At 42.0% G+C, this 18295-nt stretch overlaps 1 long non-coding RNA gene across 2 annotated transcripts; it reads left to right on the forward strand.

Moving 5' to 3' along the window:
• The first annotated feature begins 14337 nt into the window (after positions 1 to 14337).
• Positions 14338 to 17965, forward strand: LOC111934689 (uncharacterized). Of its 2 annotated transcripts, XR_015275464.1 has the most exons (4): positions 14338 to 15814; positions 16247 to 16326; positions 16526 to 16662; positions 17297 to 17965. It is a non-coding gene; the product is annotated as an uncharacterized LOC111934689 (long non-coding RNA). The 2 variants fall into 2 exon arrangements; XR_015275465.1 differs by lacking the exon at positions 16247 to 16326.
• The last annotated feature ends 330 nt before the right edge of the window (positions 17966 to 18295 follow it).

The following is an 18295-nucleotide window of genomic DNA, read 5'->3' on the forward strand; positions in this document are numbered from 1 at the left end:
ATGACTCCTCTCTCTGAATGCCTTGTTCTCTCTGTCATCACCTCCAACTTGCTGATACTCAGCATTCTGAGGCTTTTCTTTGTTTTGTTTTTTTTTTTAAGCCATGGTTTAACCTGAGGTAACAGATGAAGCAGTGTGTTTTGTGTAAAAAGGCTCATGCCTTTAAGAATTAAGAAATTCTAATTGTTTCTGATATATGACTCTGTTCTAGGATTTCCAGAGGTTTGGGTTTATAAAAATAAATAATGTAGTAGATATTTTTACATTAGACTTAGCTGAATAGTCATTAGTTGCTTCAAAAATCATAGAAATGTGGAATCTTAGGAGGATTTGGGTTGGAAGGATCCTTAAAATCATCAAGTTTCATTCCCCTGCCATAGGCAGGGACACCTTCCACTATCCCAGGCTGCTCCAAGCCACATTAGTCCTGGCCTTGGATATTTCTGGGGATGGAGCAACCACTGAGCACTTCCTGTGAATTTGGTGTTATCTGGTCTGGAGCAAGTTCAAAAAAAGGCCTGTTCATTCAACAGCTGTCCAAATAAAGTATGGAATTTATATTTACTTTTTTTTAGCCTGCATGTATCTTCATTTGAAAATCTCTGTAGTTCTTGCAGCCTTGGCATTGTTAAAGGCACTGCCTTGTGTCTCTTTAAAAAACAAAAATAGAACATTTACTTTTAACTTCCAGTGCTATAGAGTTTTGAACAAACTGCATTGATACCTTCCTATTTTAGAAATATTTTACACCACATATTTCTGAATTACTTTGTGTTTTGATAAGCAATCCTTCAGTGGCTTTTAATTAAAAAAAACCAAAAAACCAAAGCTGTTCTTTTGTCACTGGGGGTCATTTGATAATCAACATCCATCAGACGGATTAACTGGACAACACAGCATTATGTGCTGTGTTCTGTTGCAGGTATATGTGGGATGGAGACTAAAGCAGAAAAAAACAAACTCTGGATACTCAAGGAACAGGTCATGGGAAGTGAGAAGAGGACATTGGACACTTAAAATTAGGCTGGTTTTTAAGAAAAATAAACCCAGAAGCTCAAGGCCCTTGATTAAAAACAAGCAGTGTGAAAAGATTTCAAGATTATCCTAAGACAAATATCTCTGTTGAATATCCTGTAACAATTCTATATTATGCTTTTCCTTTGAATTAACTACCTGATCCAATCACTTTTTCCTTCCAAAGGTCCAGCAAGGCATCTAAAACCATTTGCACTAAACTATTCTGAGTTGTATAAATATTTGATGACATGAACTCCTGTGGGCACTGCAATAATTATACAAATTGTAATGCTAATCCGTGGTATCAATAATGCCTTTGGAGAAAATAGCATTATATACTTCAGTCCCAGAGAATAATAACAATATTAACGCAGCGCTGACACTTGGCAGAACTGCCTCCCCAGCCTGTGTTCACTTGGCAATTGGAATTGCAAAGAAGCAGGGAAAGCAGACATTTCTGGCTGCAGTTCTGCTTCCAGAGTGGCAGAAAGAATTTGGCATTTAATGATATGCAAAGTGTTGTTCCTGTTTGATTGTAGTATACTATACATGCCTTGGAGCATGACTTAGAGTAATTTAACAACTGGAATAATAGGCGTTGGGGAAGAAACTAATTTCATAGGAAGGCAGATCACAGACACTAGGCTTGTTCATAAAAATGTTGCCTTGTCATGCTTTGTGATGCTGCACCTCAAGCTAGCAAGAGGACGTGGGGGGCAGCATCCCTCAGTTCAGACTGGATGATCCACTTGAGAAAACATCATCATTAGTGACTCTAAACATGTCCTAACCTTTACAGACCCACATCAAAGATCAAAAGGTTGCTTTTTTTTTTTTTTTAATTTTTTTTTGTCTGGCAGTTTGGGCTCTTGCACAGGTTTCCCCATGGCTGCCCCATCCCTGGGAGTGCCTGAGGCCAGGCTGGATGGGCTCTGAGGAACCTGGGACAGTGGAAGGTGTCTCTGCACATGGCAGGGGGTGGAATGGGCTGGGGTTTAAGGAGGTCCCTTCCAACCTTCACCCCTTCTGTGAGGTCCCAGGCTGGGTGAGGCTGGAGGGGCCCATGGGGGCTCCTCTAGTGCCACCTCCCTGCTCCAGCAGGGCCATCCCAGAGCCCAGGGCACAGCAGTGTGTCCATGTGGCTCTGCAATATCCCCAGGGAGGAGACTGCACAGCCTCTCTGCACAATCTGCTCGGGGCTGGGCACTGCCCAGGGCACAAGTTCTGCCTCCTGTGCAGGGCAGGGCCTGGGCTCAGCCCCTGCCCGTGGCTCTGCTGCCATTGCTGGGCCAATCCCTGCAGGATGGATGCTGTCAGGAGAATCCCATCCAGACCTGTGGGTGTCCCACTGGCAGAGCAGGCCTTTAGCCATTGCTCCTGGCTTAGGGACGGCTGGGACAAGATGATTTTCAGGTCCCTCCCAAGCCAGGGTGTTCTGTGATTCTATGGGGCTTCACTCAGTCATCAACTTCCAGCTCTGGGATCTGGGTATCCTGAGCTTTGGTATTAAAGAGAGAGGCAAAAAAGGCATGAAGTAGCTCAGCCTTTCCCACATCCCATGATGCCCTACCCTCTGCATCCAGCAAAGGACAAGACTCTCCTGAGCCTTCCTTTTGCTGTCAGTGCATTTGTACAAACTGTTGTTCATTGTCTTTACCTGCAGTGGCCAAATTAAGTTCCAGTTTGGCTTTAGCCCTTTCAGTTTTCTCCCTCCATAGCCTCTCCACATTCTTTTAATCCCTCCAAGGTACTTGTCCCTCCTCCACAGATGATAGACCCTCTTTTTTTTTTCCCCTGAGTTCCAGCCTGAGTTCTCTATTTAAGGAATTTCCAGACTGCAATTACCTGCAGTCTTTTTCCTTGACAAAATATATATTTTGGAGCTCTATGATTATATAAAATACCTTTCTGTGAGATGCTTATGTATCCTTACTTAATGAATAGGATTTCCATATAAAATAGGGGGAAAATAATTTGGAAAAAATCAATTTAAACAACCTTCAATCATTGGAGTTTATAATGTTTTGGTATGAATATCTTGTTAAAAAAACACCCCACATATTTCCTAAATCAAATAGGAAATCAAGACTGAAAGTGGTATATTCTTGCCATTTCTGTGTTATTATGAACACTTCAGGGTGTCTGATGGTGTAATAGAAAAAATGTAGTAGGAGATGGGTGTTCTATCCTCAATTTTGTTACAGTTGCCATTTTTGGTGAATATTAATTCAGTTCTATGTGACACGTCTCGTGAAACATTAGAATTCAACGATATAATAAAATTCAGAGTAGAAGATGCCAATGCTCTTTTGAAGCCTGTTTATCATATTTCTGTCAGTTGAATAAAAAAGATCACTTAGGAAATGTTTTAGGTGAAATTACAGATTAGTTTGCTATGTGTTCATGCTAAAAGTTGGGTTCAATTTCAGCTGTGGTGGCCTATAAATTTGGTATTTTAGAGGCTTTTTTCCACTTTAGTTCTTAAAGTTCATTGGGTATCATCAAGCGATCCTTTTTGCTGCATTTTTAGCAACTAATCTCTGATCAAAGGAATATAAAAACCTAAACATCAAAAGTGCTTCTTAAGGGTTTACAAATCTCTGCATTCTTCTATATCACAGTATGTGGTGGCTAGTTTGGAGGATGCTGCATATTGTTTTGGGGGAGGAAGCCTACAAGCACTTAAAAAGTAAGAGATCTACTGGTTATTTTTATTATTCTGTATTATATTAGCTTTTCCATTTGTTCATCAGAGCCATCTGGAAGGTAGATGGCAATAAAGACATTGAGTATAATTATAGTAATTCAGACCCAAAAAAGGAAACAAAGAAGTTAAAAATTCTAGTATGACTTTCAGTTTCTGGAAAAGCAAAGCAGCAGAACTGGCTGAAGGAGCAGAGAAGACAGATAAACATCAGTGCTGAACACCGGGCATCTCCTTGACCCTGGCAGTAACTGATCATGTCCATGCAGCAAAATTGTACAGGATTTGTATTTTTTAACTTCACACATAGGTCTTGTATATTCATTCATTAGTGTTTTTCTCTCCAGGAATTTTACCACAGTGAGAAAATCTGGACATCCGCACATAAAGGAACATTTATCAAAGCTGTAGGTGTGAAGGAGCACGGCAGCAGTGTGGGAATGTGGGAATGTGTGTTTGGGTGTGTGGCTTGATGGAGAAAGCTCTGGGATCCTCAGGAGGGGTGGTGTCCCCCCAGTGAGGAAATCAAGTGTTTGTCAGGGCAAAGCCAGGTTAAATCATAGAATCATGGACTCTCAGAATGGTTTGGTTGGAAGGTTCCTGTCTAGAAATCATCCATCCCACCCCAGCCATGGCAGGGCCAGCTCCCAGTGTCTCAGGTGCTCCAGCCCCAATGTCCAAGCTGGCCTTGGGCACTGCCAGGGATCCAGGGGCAGCCCCAGCTGCTCTGGGCACCCTGTGCCAGGGCCTGCCCACCCTGCCAGGGAACAATTCCTGCCCAAGATCCCATCCAGCCCTGCCCTCTGCCACTGGCAGCCATTCCCTGCCTCCTGGCCCTGCAGCCCTTGGCAATTGTCTCTGTCCAGCTTTGCTGCAGCTCCTTCAGGTAAATCCTAGGGTCAGTCTGTTTTATGTGTGCTGCCTTTACTATTAGAATCTCCAACAGACCTCAAATAATTTTCAGTCAGCTCTACTTTCTGAGGTTTTTCAGTGAAAATCCCCTAAAATCCTATGCTGGCTGCCAAACTTGTTGTATTGTGATGATTTCTCATGTACTTTGCCATGACACTGCATCTCTGAAAGCATATCTAATCAAAAAGCTACCATGCATGGAAGAGAAAACAACATCTATTTCACAGGCCAGGTGAGATCTCAAGGTCTGTAAGACCCTCTGATCTCCTCTCCTTTGTGACAAAGTTCAGGTGTGGTCTCTGCACTGATTCCTTTGACTTTTCTGCTCTTTTTAACTCTTTCCTTGCTTGCTTCCTTCTGGACACAATCTAGCATGTCCTCAGCTCTTGTTATTAACCACTGCTGGTTCTTTCAGATTGTCATAAAATCATAGAATATCCTGAGTTGGAAGGGACCCACAAGAACCATCGAGAACAACTCCTGGGCATGCACAGGACACCTCATTATTCCTCCTTTCTCACCTAATCTACAGGATATCCACTTTTTCCCCCCCTTTTTAATCCTAGTGTTGTGGTTATTAGGTTTTTAATTTACTCTGTATTTGCCAATTTTAACTTTTGGATGCTTTTTTTTTTATCTCTCCCTTCTCTCCTGCCACAGTGACACAAGCACAGGGAAGAGTGAGCTGCACCTCTGGGAGTTTGCAGAGCTTTGCTGTTTCTTGTGTGTAGGTGGTGGGAGAGCTGTGCTGTCTCCACTTTCAGTAACATTTCATTCAGGAGAAACATGGTTTAAACCAAGTTGTGACAGGCCATCACTTCACACTCATGGAGGAATAAAAAAATGAAGGTGATAGTAACGGTGTCTGGGGAGAGGATCTGCTGCCAAACCCTTCTGAGGAGGTTTTGTGACCACCTGCCATCAGCTCCTGTGAAACACAGGGGTCCCACACTCTGTTTCTGAATGCAGAGAACGTGGGGTGGCCCAGATGTACCAGGTACAGATTTTTAGGAGGTCTGTAGTTTTCCCATAATAATCCAAAGTCATGGCATGGAATTCTGCATAAAATAACTGCATGGCTTTTCCCTTCCTGTTGCTACTGTCCTGGAAAGTGATGTTAAATTCCTTATTGATCTGTGTGGGAGCTCAGCTGGACTAGCTCCAAAATGCTTTTGAAAGTCCTGCTGGTTCTCCCCATACTTTGATTTATCCAGTCTATTCTAAAGGGCAATTTCAATCCCTAATGGAAGCCATCGGTATTTTCAAATGAGGCACCTTTTAAAATGTGGAAATAGCTTGGAGAATAATTCCTGGTAAAGTAAACGTTGAGTGTTGGCTTTTTGTTGTTGCTGTGCAGAAAAATACAGTTTTGCTTGGGGTCGATAAGAGATTGAAAAGTGTGGGTAATAATAAAAGCTGAAGTGGGAGTTACTTTAATAATGGGATGTCATGTGTAAGCCTATAAAATAAACAGTAATTATCACATTTGAGAAACGACTCTGTTAGAATTCACATTGCTCTTGACAGCTTCATCTGTACATCAAGCCTTTTCTGGAATATGCACTTTCTTGTTCCTAATGAGCAAACAAATGAAACAGGAATTCTTACCCTGATAGAAGGTGTTGATTTCAACAAACCTAAACAAAAAATTAGATAAAAGAGAGCCAGAGCAGCAGAATGTGGGATTAGCTCTTGCTAACACATTTTGCTTTTACAGAGCAAGGTAAAAAACAGCTGTACTTTTATTATCTATGGTTTTCTTCCATCCTTTATACGACACATGTTGAAGGAAGTGGGCTTTATTTATTGCAGCAGAAAATCAGAAGTTTAAAGAGCAGTAGTGGATTCAGAATAAACTTTGTATATTTTTAAAGACACGGTAACATCTCATGATTGTGAATCATAAACTTGGGTATATCAGATTAGGAGGAAATAGTGGGCATTTTGTTCTGTTTTTATTCTTTTTTTTTCTCTGTATCCTCAAACACTTAACATTTAATGTAAATGCCAGCAGTACCTGTCCTTTGAGGAATGTTTTGGAGGTTTTTTTTGTAATTTAATATAATGTTAAACTACAGATTTTTTTTCCCAAATATAAATGTATCCAAGAAAATAATCTATAGCTGTTTGCTGTATGTCTTTTATAACTTTTATTTAATAACTTTTACTTTTTGTTCAGCATTTCCAAAGGAATTTAGGTGGGTTTTGTATTATTGAGAAGGGTTGAAAGTGTAACACTGATTCCAGCAACGCAAAAAGCTCTTTGTCTTATCAAAATGAGCTTCATCAATACCTAATTTATAAGAACAGAATGTATTTAATTTGGCAGTCAATAACACATACTTGGTTCTAAGAAAATTAACTTCAATAGATATAGAAAGATATTTCAAAATATGTAACATATCTTCTACACATTATTTCTGAATTTAGACTTCTGAGGCTTTGAGAGTCAGTCTGAGTTGAGGTGTGTCAAGAAATAGGAAGAGTTAAATCAAGGGAAGTAAGGAGCAGCAAATAAATTGCTAGAATCACATTTCACTGTCCCTTGGAAAGAGTTTATCCATGTTATTAATTTTCTTCTTTTATGTGAGGCAATAAGTCTGTGAACCTGAGGTGTGTGAGAAGAGCAGGTAGGGCACACACCACACGGGTGGATTCACTACACCAAGTGGTTTTTATTTTCATTTTTATTTTCTTTTTTTGTTTGTTGAGGAAATATATCTTCAGTAAAAGTGATATCAGTGCACTGACTTCATTCACAGGGATGTTAATGGCAAAGCCATTGATTTGGACATCAGCAGGATTGCAGACATCTCTGCAGTTTGCTGAATTCAGCCTTGTGTCCGTGGGCACGCTCTGGTGCCAAGGAAAACGGGGAGATGTCTGTCCAACAGGGCAAAAATGGGACTGGGCTTTCATGGAGCAGCAAAGGGCAGGAGCAGCAAAGGGCAGGAACAGCAAAGAACAGGAACAGCAAACAGGAGCAGCACCAGCTGAGCCCTGCACGCTGCTGTGGGCAGAGGGAGCCCCTTGGCTGGGCAGAGCATCCCTGGGCACTCCCTGGGTACCACCCAGGGCAGGGCTGACACAAACAGTACCTGGGGAAGCGGCAGCAGCACACCTTCATTCCCACACCTGTTTGTCACCCCCCTCAGCACAAAGGATGTTAAATTAGTCCCAGTGACAGCCTGGTGGTGGCAGGCTGGGCTGTCACTGATGTCACCCCAGGGCAGGGGTTCTGGGAGCCTCTAGCCAGCCCCAGGGCTGCTCTGGCAGCTCTGAGGGAACAGGACTATTGCAAAGGCTCCACAATTCTCTGGCAATTACACTAGAGACCGAAGCCTTGGTACAGCAGAGATCCTTTTTGGGTAGGGATAATGTTTGAGCTGAAGCCTTGGTGCAGCAGAGATCCTTTTTGGGTAGGGATAATGTTTGAGCTGAAGCCTTGGCGCAGCAGAGATCCTTTTTGGGTAGGGATAATGTTTGAGCTGAATGCCTGACGCGGAGCTGCGACACGAGAGCAGTTCCACTGAAGCAGCAGGGCACAGGTGCCAGCAGGGCAGGCTGCAGCTCCATCAGCTGCAATCTGAGTGCAGCACCTCAGCCATTCATTTCCCCCCATGGGGCTGGCTGCTGGCCCCCAGCTCCAGACAGGGAGCTGCAGTCAGATGTTCCCACTCCTGGAGTATGGCACTGTGTGCTGACAGAGGGGACCAGGGCCAAGCACTGCAGATGGCACGAGGGGCTGGAAAATGCCAGGAACATCTTCCCAGGCAGGGTTTGAGCAATAGGTGTCTGGATGGAAGAGCCATATCCGAAATCTGAGGAATCTGGGGAGTTTATCTTCAGCTGTGCTTGGCTGTTCAGTGAGCAGTCAGGGAATGTGCAGCTGGAGCACTGTGGCAGGTGACTGGTTTGGGTTTCCTGCTGGTTCTGACACAGCTCCCAGGCACTGGAACATGGTCTGCAACTCCCTGGCTGTGTTTTCCCCAGTGAAGTGTTTTAACCTATTTGATGGTGCCTTCATACAGTATTTTTTTTTTGTTATGGAAGTTTCCTTTGTGGTGATGATGCAAAAGAAAAACACCTTAAAGCCAGGGCAGGTTACACACAAGGAACAACACGTGGCTTTAGGAGATTGATGTGCTGTGGAAGCCTGAGAGGAATAATCACACAGGACTAAAACACTGCTGAATATATTGAGCTCATGGATTGATGTTTTGGGGTTTTTTTTTGTGGTTTGTGTCAATCTCCATCCCCTACTCAAAGCTTTTTAATGTTCCAGAGAGCCAAATACAAAGTCAGAAAGGTGAAGAAAATCAAGGGGACAAATCAGCTGTGGTTTTGAAAGGTTGAAATGAGGAAACAGAATGAATGCTAGGCCACTGTTCCTAGCATGATATACCAGGAATCTTGTGTCCAGTTTTTGTGTCCAAGTTGAACCCTTTTAGCTTCAAAAAACTTCATAAATGCAGAAATCTCAGCTGACTGTGGGCTGTAATTTGTGTTCAGTTTGTGCTGGTTCATTGTTGCATGTAAGTATTTGCACTTTGGCCGTGGAATAAAATATCTTTAAAAATAGTTGTGATAAATCAGTAGCAGAAGACAGGACAGCACTAAACCCTAAGGATTAGGAATATTTTGGCTACTCCACACTGTGTCAGGCAGTCAGGCCTGGGCTCTGCTTGGGCATTCTTTTCATGGGTTGACTTCTGTTCTCACTCCTGTCTAGAGCCAACAGAAATACTGGGAAACTGATATTTTCTGTAGCAAATATCAAAGGCACATCTACAGGTGGGGTGAAGACATTGTTGAGAGCAGCTCTGGGGAGAAGAGAACAAGGTTACATGGGATCTTGGGCAGGAATTGTTCCCTGGCAGGGTGGGCAGGCCCTGGCACAGGGTGCCCAGAGCAGCTGGGGCTGCCCCTGGATCCCTGGCAGTGCCCAAGGCCAGCTTGGACATTGGGGCTGGGAGCACCTGGGACACTGGGAGCTGGCCCTGCCATGGCTGGGGTGGGCTTTAAGGTCCCTTCCAAACCATTCTGAGGTTCCATGATTCTAATTTCAGTGGAAAACATTTATTTTCCACATGTCTCCTCTTCAGCTGGTCACAGATAATGCAAGGGACTGTCTCTGGTGTTTATATTTCTTTTCAATCAATGATAATAAAATAATACCTGTTCTTTGCTTCCTCCTTTTTAAAAGCAAGGATCATCCCATATGTGGTGGTGCTATAGCTCTGCAGTAAATTTTCCCTGAATTCACAAACCCATGGGAGTTAGTTTGCATTTGAAGGAGAGGTGCTAGTTTTTCCTTTTAAAAATTAACATTCAGAGATGTAAGTCTTATTTACCAATGTCCTGCAGTGTTGAGAATAACATTAATATATGACATAGCTTCAACTAAGCTAAGATTTCTATCTGGTAATTATTTTTTTTCCATCTGAATTTTTCTGTCCCTCACAGAGAAAATGCTTTATATTATACAATGGAGTTTAAAAAGCCACAAGCTGATCTGGATTTGTGGTGCATAATTTCTAGTCATTTTTATGTATATTAATGTTAAATCATGTTCTTGATTTCCATAAATGACCCACATAACATGCCAAATTTCTTCCACGTTTTAAACAGCCCTGGGTTTTGATGAACAAAAATTGATAGGTATGAGATGAACAAAAGAATATTGATGACACATAATATAAGCCTTGATCTAAAGTTGTGAACTTGTCAGATGATCTGCCAAAAATGGATTATTTTCTAAAAGTTTGAAATATGGCTGAGAAGCCTGCTGGCCATTATTCAAAGCCATTAATTTATTACATTGATGCTGTTAGACAAGTAATAATCATAGGCTTTAATTTCCTGCAGAATTGGACATAGGTGTAGAATGCTTTATATCATTTAATATGCAAAAAACCCCTCAGATCAGAGAATGGAATTTCTATCTGTGTCACTGCAGGCTGTCTAATCTGACACAGATTGGTATTAATACACTACATAAAACTGGAATTTTCCTAGACCTCTGGTATTTCTTTGCATTCTTGGTGTTCACACTTTCAAAAAATGTCTCTGTTCAAGTTCATGTCCATCTTCAATATTACACAAACTGTAGCATTTTGCTTCATTAAATGCCCTATAATTTTCCTCTGCATCCAAAATCCTTTTGTTCTTTACTCGAGCTGGATTGTTGAGATCTGTGGTGGGTTGCACCAATCATAAACTTGTTGATTCTTTTCCTGCAGTTAATAGAAACCCACAGCACTGTTCCCAACGTGACAGTCATCCAGCACAGATAATTGGGTTTTTTGCTATAGGTTTTTAGATTCTGTTTGTGTAGTTTTGTCTTTTGTAAGAGATAAAAAGACACTTGGTCCCCAGGGCACGGCTCCCCTGGCTCTGCCGAGTGCCTGAGCAGCTGAATGGAACTGATAATCTTTGGCATTTACCAATAGGTTAATTTCACTCAGCTACATATGGGGTTCCAAGAACAATAGGTTTCCAAAGATTTTAATTTTTTGGAAGGCTTTTGTGAAAAATATTTCATGCAAATTGTTTTAAGCTTACTTTAAAACAGCTTTTTCCCTTTGCAGGTTTACAGAAAACTTTCCATTTCCTTCCTGTGTGTGTTGGTTTTTTTGTTTATTTGTTTTGTTTTTTTTTATTTTTTTAAATTAAATATTCTTCACAACATTAAAAATATTTAATGAAAATTATCAATTCAGCCTGGAGAAGAGGTGGTTTCTTCATTGTGGTCCCTGAAGAACCTACAAGAAAGATGGAGAGAGACAATTGACAAGGGATGGAGTAACAGGACAAGGGGAATGGCTTCTCACTGCCAAAGCACAGTTTTGGGGTTAGGTTGCATACTGGGAAGGAATTCTTCCCTGTGAGGGCGGGGAGGGATTCATGATCCTGATAATTTCATGGTCTGTAGTTTATATTACTCGAGAATCTAACACAGTATCCTAGCAAGTGAGACATTTTTCTATTTCATGTGTTTCTTGGTGGACTAAGAGTATAAAAGGATCTGACTTCACACTGCAGACTAGAACAGGCTATGTCTGTTTGTGAGTAAAAGCTAATGTTTTGCATTTTAACAGGGAAGGAAATGAACAGTGGCACTAAAACCACATCTGCCAGAGCAGAGCCTGGTGGCAAAAGTTACCTCTTGTTACAGTGATGACAGTATCCAGATGTCACACAGTTAGGGGCATTTGCTAAAATCTTTTTGAAGTAGGAACACCTGTGACCGTCAAAAGTGATAAATATTAGATAATAAAATGCATTCCTGGTAGGTGCACAGTGTAACCAACACAGCCAGGGACAGAACAATCACATTCCCTCCACCTCCCTTCAAAACACCTGCTTGCCTCTGTTTATTCCTATTTATATAGTGCTGAATCTTTGAGGGCCTCCTACTTTGCTTTTTTGCAGTTATTTTGTCAACATTTGCATGGTTTAAACCATTGCATGGTTTCCCATGTGCTTTCCTGGGGTGTTTTGGGGGGACTTTTGCATGTGGGGTTTCTTGTTGTTGTTGTTTGGTTGTTGTTTTTACACTGATAGTCTCCAGGACCAAAGTTCAAAAGTCTGGGGTTTTAGGTTTGGGTAACCACTGAGAACTGAGGGTGTTTTTTCTGTGCAGCTGCACGTTTGCTTGGGGCCTGCTGGGTGTTGTCCCATTAAAAGTGATCAAATTGGATGCACACGTTGCCATGAGCTACATTTAAGTGCAAACATTTGAAATGTCATTCTGTGGGCTTTGCTCTCCTCACTTTCAGTGAATCTGAAGCAGAGTTTTAGGCTATTGTGGAAACAGAGCCTACAGCATGCCTGAATTCTTTATTCATTTGAAGATGGCCTCATCTAAAGCAAAAAAATCCCAAAACAACACAACAAATCCCTTTGTTTTCAGTGGATCAGAAGAGCTTGTCCACTTGCAATCCCTCCTTCTGGAGAGTTAACTGGAACCATTCCTAGCTCAGATATGCTTTGCTCCCTCCTTACAGCTTGGAAGAGGCTGGTAACTCCCTCTGTTCTCCAAAATAACAAAGAGGGCAGTAAAACACCATCCTCTTGCCATGGAGGAGAATGTTGTCGTCTCTAACTGCACTTCTTTCAGTTCTGAGAGAATATTCAAGGTATCCTCTGAGTATCTGTCTTTAAATGGAAATGGATGCAATTGTGCACTTCAGGGGGAAAAAAAAAATATGATTACACTTTCAGTTTTTGAATAAAAATGGAATTATTTAAGTCCTTGCAGCATCAAAATCCACTGTTTCTGTTTGACGCATCGATGGTGACCTCTGGGGCTGCTGTTCTGCTTCTCAAGGGGATTTTGTCTCTGCTCTTTTGGCTGGACTCCAGGTTTGGATGACAATTTCAAGGTTATAGTTTGTTTATTTTTTTATCCAGAGACAGGGGAGATCAATCCTAATCTATAGAGAGACTGAATCTCAAATGCCAGAGTGCCAGAGGCTTGACCCTCCCAAGCGCTGTGTCGTGTGGCACCTCACCCACCCCTGCCACCCTCTGCGGGGCCTGGGAACTGAATTAGTCTCTCACTTTGCTTTCAGAGCAGAGAATTTTCTTCCAACAGACTCAGCTGGAGTCTGTCTTTCCAAGTAAAGCGGATAGTAGCTTTCAGGAGTTTCTCTTCATTCTCAAAGGTAACGTTTGAGACTTACTGGTTGTTTTCCTTTTATTCTTAGACTGTTTTCCACTAGTCTCTTCTGCTTTTGCATGCTGTGATCCTTTGTTTTCTATGTTAGCTCTGAAATATAAGAAAAACAGGCTAGTGGCTCAGGCAGCAGCTCCTTTTTAAGAAACTAACCTTTGGTCTTTGGTGGACTTGAGGCAGTGTTGAAGAGCAGAAGGCACTACTGTTCTGGGTGTTGTCAGCACCAGCAAAGAGAAACACAGACAAACTGATTCAATTCTTTCTACTTCAGAGTAATCCTGAGAACATTTTCCTGTGGTCACCCGAGTGGAGGTCTCCCTCCACGTCCCCAGTGCTCCGTGACCTTTAGCAGTCCCAAAAGGAGGCTCAGTGCTGGTGACAGCTGGGAGATGTCAGCAGAACCTGGGTGAAAATATCACAGCACAGCACTTCTCCAGGATGACTGAAATCCTATTTTTGGAGACGATAACATCATAACCTTTTAATTTTCCTTTCTATTTTTTCCTGGGTGACAGATTGACAATCCTAGAGGATGAGGCTGTCTATTCTTAGAGCAGGTCTGGCGTGGGCAGCAGCCCCGGTTGTTCCCCACGCTGTCCTGCTGGTGTCAGGAGCCGCTCCCCAGCCCAGGACTGCAGCCAGCAGCCAGAACTGGCTCCTGCTGAGCCTGCCCAGGTGAGTGATGCTCAGTGCCAGAGCAGAAGTGGCTCTGCAGAGCAAACAGCTCCTCCCAGACATTGCATTGATCACTCACCAGCCGAGCTGCTCCCAGTTTGCACTTCCAAACAACCATCTGATTTCCTGCCCCAGCCAATCTTTTTCTCTTGGTCTCCAGTCTTTCATGCTCTTACCCACTGCTCACTTCAGATGGCATAATTAAAATCTAGGAGCAGAATGTGGGTCTTCTCTCAAGCAAAATTATTTTAAGTATTACCAGTACAGTCAAAGAAATAAGAAAATATCATTTTGCAAGTTGCTGTTTATTTAATGCTTCCTTAACATAGACAGCAGGTTATAACACGAGTTAAGAAAAAGATGTGCCATAAAATAACCTTTAAAGTTCATTTTTGTCTTTGATGGTTAGTTCCACCTCTCTAATCCTTATTTTCAGTGCTGATGTTAGCACCATCTCCATTTGTTGTATGTGAAAGATAACGCTTCCTGATAATGTAGATATTAGTCAGACAATTACCAGAAGTGCTGCTTCTGAGTGTTTTATTATGGCAGTGTGTGTGTGAGGGGGGGCTTGCAGCAAGAGACTGAGCACAAGGACAGTGACTGTGCTGCCCCTGCTCTTGCTGGTGGGGATTCTCATCCACTGCCTCTGAGAATGAACAGCAATAAAGAATATCCAGAACAAAGATAGGATAGTATCTAATAATTTCCTGAATGGACAAAGAAAGTTTTAGGGTGAATTTAGAAGGGTATTACTATCTCAGCTTTAATGATATGGTACTTTATATTAATTTAAAATTCCTCAACTTCAAAATATTCTTGTGGCCTCCACTCTCAGCCCACACAAAGCTGCTAAGACAAGGTACCTTTCCAGGCTGGAAAGAGCCATCAGTCAGCAGCACACAATAGATATCAAAGACATCTCACTTCTAAAGATATCATTAATGCCAGTGCAGAACAAAGTGCACTGCAGCTTTTCATGCCTCATCTGAAAGAAAACCACAGTCAATCCCACCTTGCCTAGCTGAGAAGGAGGAAAGGGATGTATGCACTTTAAGGTTTCTCAAGGATGAACACAAATTATGTCTGTTCAGGCAGTGTTACTTGGCTTTCTATTTGCTTATGGATCACTCCAGTTATTCCTTTAGGAAATAAAGCATTATACTGTCAGTCTTCAAAAGTATGTATTGTTAACATTAGCTTTACTTTACATTAAACATTTAAATTATATATGAGACGACTCAGGGTAAGGGTGTGCAGTGAACTGTGGGGTGGAGACTGGAAGTCTGTGTGAAGGCACTTTCAGAGAGCTTTGTGTGAAGGTCCTACACCTGGCCAAGCACGTCTGGGCTCAACTACAAGGGAAATGATAACCCCTGTCTCAGTCCCAGTGACAGCAGCCACCTGCTTTTCAAGAAGGAAGGCTTGCAGACCTCCCACTGGGCCCTCTGTGCATGTGGGTATGGTTTGGGAGTCTGTGCTTGGGAGGACAGAGCCTGGGAATGGTGCTGGGAGTCACCCTGAAGTGAAAAGGCAAGGCAGAATTGCCATGGGAAAGCTTCCTCAGCTGGGTGGTTCCAGCCCTCCTGTCTCTGCTGGCACATCTTCACCTTTTCCCTGTCAGCCCAAACACGCAGAGGATGAGGTGGGGGCCCTTCCAGAACGTGCTGAGGTAGATCCCTGAAGCACACCCAGCTGGAATCTTGGTGGGGGCACAGCTGGAAGTGGTTGGAGTCTCCTGCATTCCCTTCACCTTGCTGGGCTGTACCTGTGCCTAGGCAGGCTGCTTTACCCCACATTTCAGTGGTGAGCCCTTTGGAGCCACGGTATCCATTTTATTCCTCATTTGTTCTGCAGATTAAGCTTTTTATTTGTGAGCAAGGTGTCACTTTTCACTGTTCTGTACCTTCCCAGGCAGAAACAGGTTTCTTATTTGTGGAAACTTTAAAGCACAGTGAAACACAACCCTAGCGGAAGTATCATGCTATTTCTACAGCCTCTTGAGCCTTAGTTAAGTGAAGTGATAGAATATGACAATGCTTTCTGTTTGTTTGTTTGTTTTTTGGTAACTTTTCCAAATAAACAATCTCCTGGAGATAAGGTATGACATTATCAGGCAGGTACTGAAGTGAAAGCTCAGTGCTTGTTTGCTTTGTAGCATTGTTTTAGCTGTGCAGTGAAAAGAAAAGGATACTGTGGCAGTGTGAGTGGCAGCTACACCTAATGGAATATGTGTTTATCCCTGTTTATGTTTGCAGCATCAGGAGTGTTAATTAGAAGACTCCATCTCCTGTGCAGCCCTAGCTGCCATGTATAAATAAATGTTACCTACTTTGAGGTGAGCTATCCCATGTGTAAACAAGCAAACCAGACTTAGTTCAAACTTTTTTGATAATTCACAAGATTGTTCTTTCACTAAGATCTGATTTGTATGATTCTTTAAAATTCTGCACAGTATTTGGATTGCATAATGGCAGTACTCCTGCCAGCAACCCTATGCATCTGTCTATCAAAAAATAACATTTCTGTAATTACAGGATGGGTGATGATGGATACAGGAGAGGGAAATGCTGAGGGACAGCAGGAAGACAATCATAGCAACAAAACACATAATCTACAGAAGTCAGAAGAGTATTACAAAAATAAACAAAAACTTGTTGGAATTTAGATCAGAGTAAGTATTACTGTGGTAAACAGAATGGTTTAACTGCAAAAAGCACAGTCACTAAGCAGAGAGGGCCTCAGAATTTTGTGTGCTTGCAAATGAAGAGAATTTCCACTAAAGCATCGTTAAACTGTAGCCTCTGATAAATCTGAAATGCTGATGAGTTAGATTTGATTTGTCACTGTTTGCCATTTGATTTTAATCAGTGTTTCTGCTAGAGCACGCAAAGCTTGGGTTTTCAGGGGAAAGCTGAGACAGGCAGATGCCCTGGCTGTGGGGTTTGTGTGCACAGCCAAGGCAGGAAGGGTGGCTGGAACACTGAAGAAACAGAAATGCTGACTTGAAGTGCCATAACTAAAGGGGAATGTTAAAAGTTTTGGAGGTGTGCTATAAAAAGAAACTTCTTTCTGGTAGGAGTGCAAGGTTGTGGGCTGAATTTGGGTTGATTTGGGAACTTTTTGCTTTAACTTTTCTGCTGTTTGTAAAGTAATTAGAAAACTTTAGGGAGATGAGGTGAGCTGAATGAACATTGAGAACAGGATCTGTGGCATCTCCAGAAGGATGAGGGGGGGATTGGTCCCCTTGCAAAGCTTGTACCCCCCAATCCTTTGCTATCAACTTGACCCTTTCTGTTGTTTGCAAGGTGTGGATTTCCTGAGGATTTCCTGGGAGTTCCCAAGTGCTGCTTTCACCCCTGTGTCCTGTCAGGGACAGGTTAGAAGCTCAATGAAATGCTACAGACATGGACAGAGATGAGGTTTATTTGTGCTGGATTAACTCAACTTCATCAGCACAGAGAGAGCCAAGCTGGACCTAAAAAAGAAGAGAATAATTGAAGAAAAATGCTTAGCAAAGACACAGCCCCTCACCAGCCCATCCAAGCAGGGAGCTGAGGCTTGTGGAAGCACAGATTGTTCTCTCCTGAGAGCTGACCTTGAGGTGAAGAGGTAACATGGCTCCTTTCTCACTTTCATTGTATTTGCATGGCTATTAAAAAAAAAAACAACAAAAAACCCTTCTTTTCTTTTTTTTTTTTCTGTATCTTAAAGGCATTTTACTAATGTAATAGATAAAAAAGAAATATGTTAAATAAAAACATTTATTAGAGGACATAATTTTAAATATTTAATGATATAATTAAGTCTTATTAATGTAATGGTCTTTATTCTTCAGTTTAAAAATTCACAAGGTTAATTTCCCTTTCATCTTTATTATGCAATGTTTGCCACAATTATTTGTTATATATTCTTATAAATATTTGATGAATATTAGATATTTTAATTTAAATAAAAATATAGGTCATGTTTTGCCATGGTGTTATTCTGGTGTTAAACTGGAATTAGTGAAATTAGCACAGCAGTGAGTCAGGCCCTGCTATTCCTCCAGTTGTTCCAGAGCTGGCTTCTTTGACTTGAGTGATCCATGGAAAACACACATTTCACTACTCTCTCTTCACTTTTAAAGGCTTGCAAAGAAGCTGAGGATCACCGAGCTGGGGATCAGTCACATCATTTCCATGTTGTCTCCTCTGGGGGACATTATTTGCATCATCTCAGTCTCAGATAGTTATTCACTTGATTTTACTGCATTTGACAATAAAAAACACCTATCAGCATTGGCAAATGAATTTAGAATATATTTC

Source organism: Cyanistes caeruleus, chromosome 12 (genome assembly GCF_971803275.1).
Source record: "Cyanistes caeruleus chromosome 12, bCyaCae1.hap1.1, whole genome shotgun sequence".
NCBI classification, from domain to species: domain Eukaryota; kingdom Metazoa; phylum Chordata; class Aves; order Passeriformes; family Paridae; genus Cyanistes; species Cyanistes caeruleus.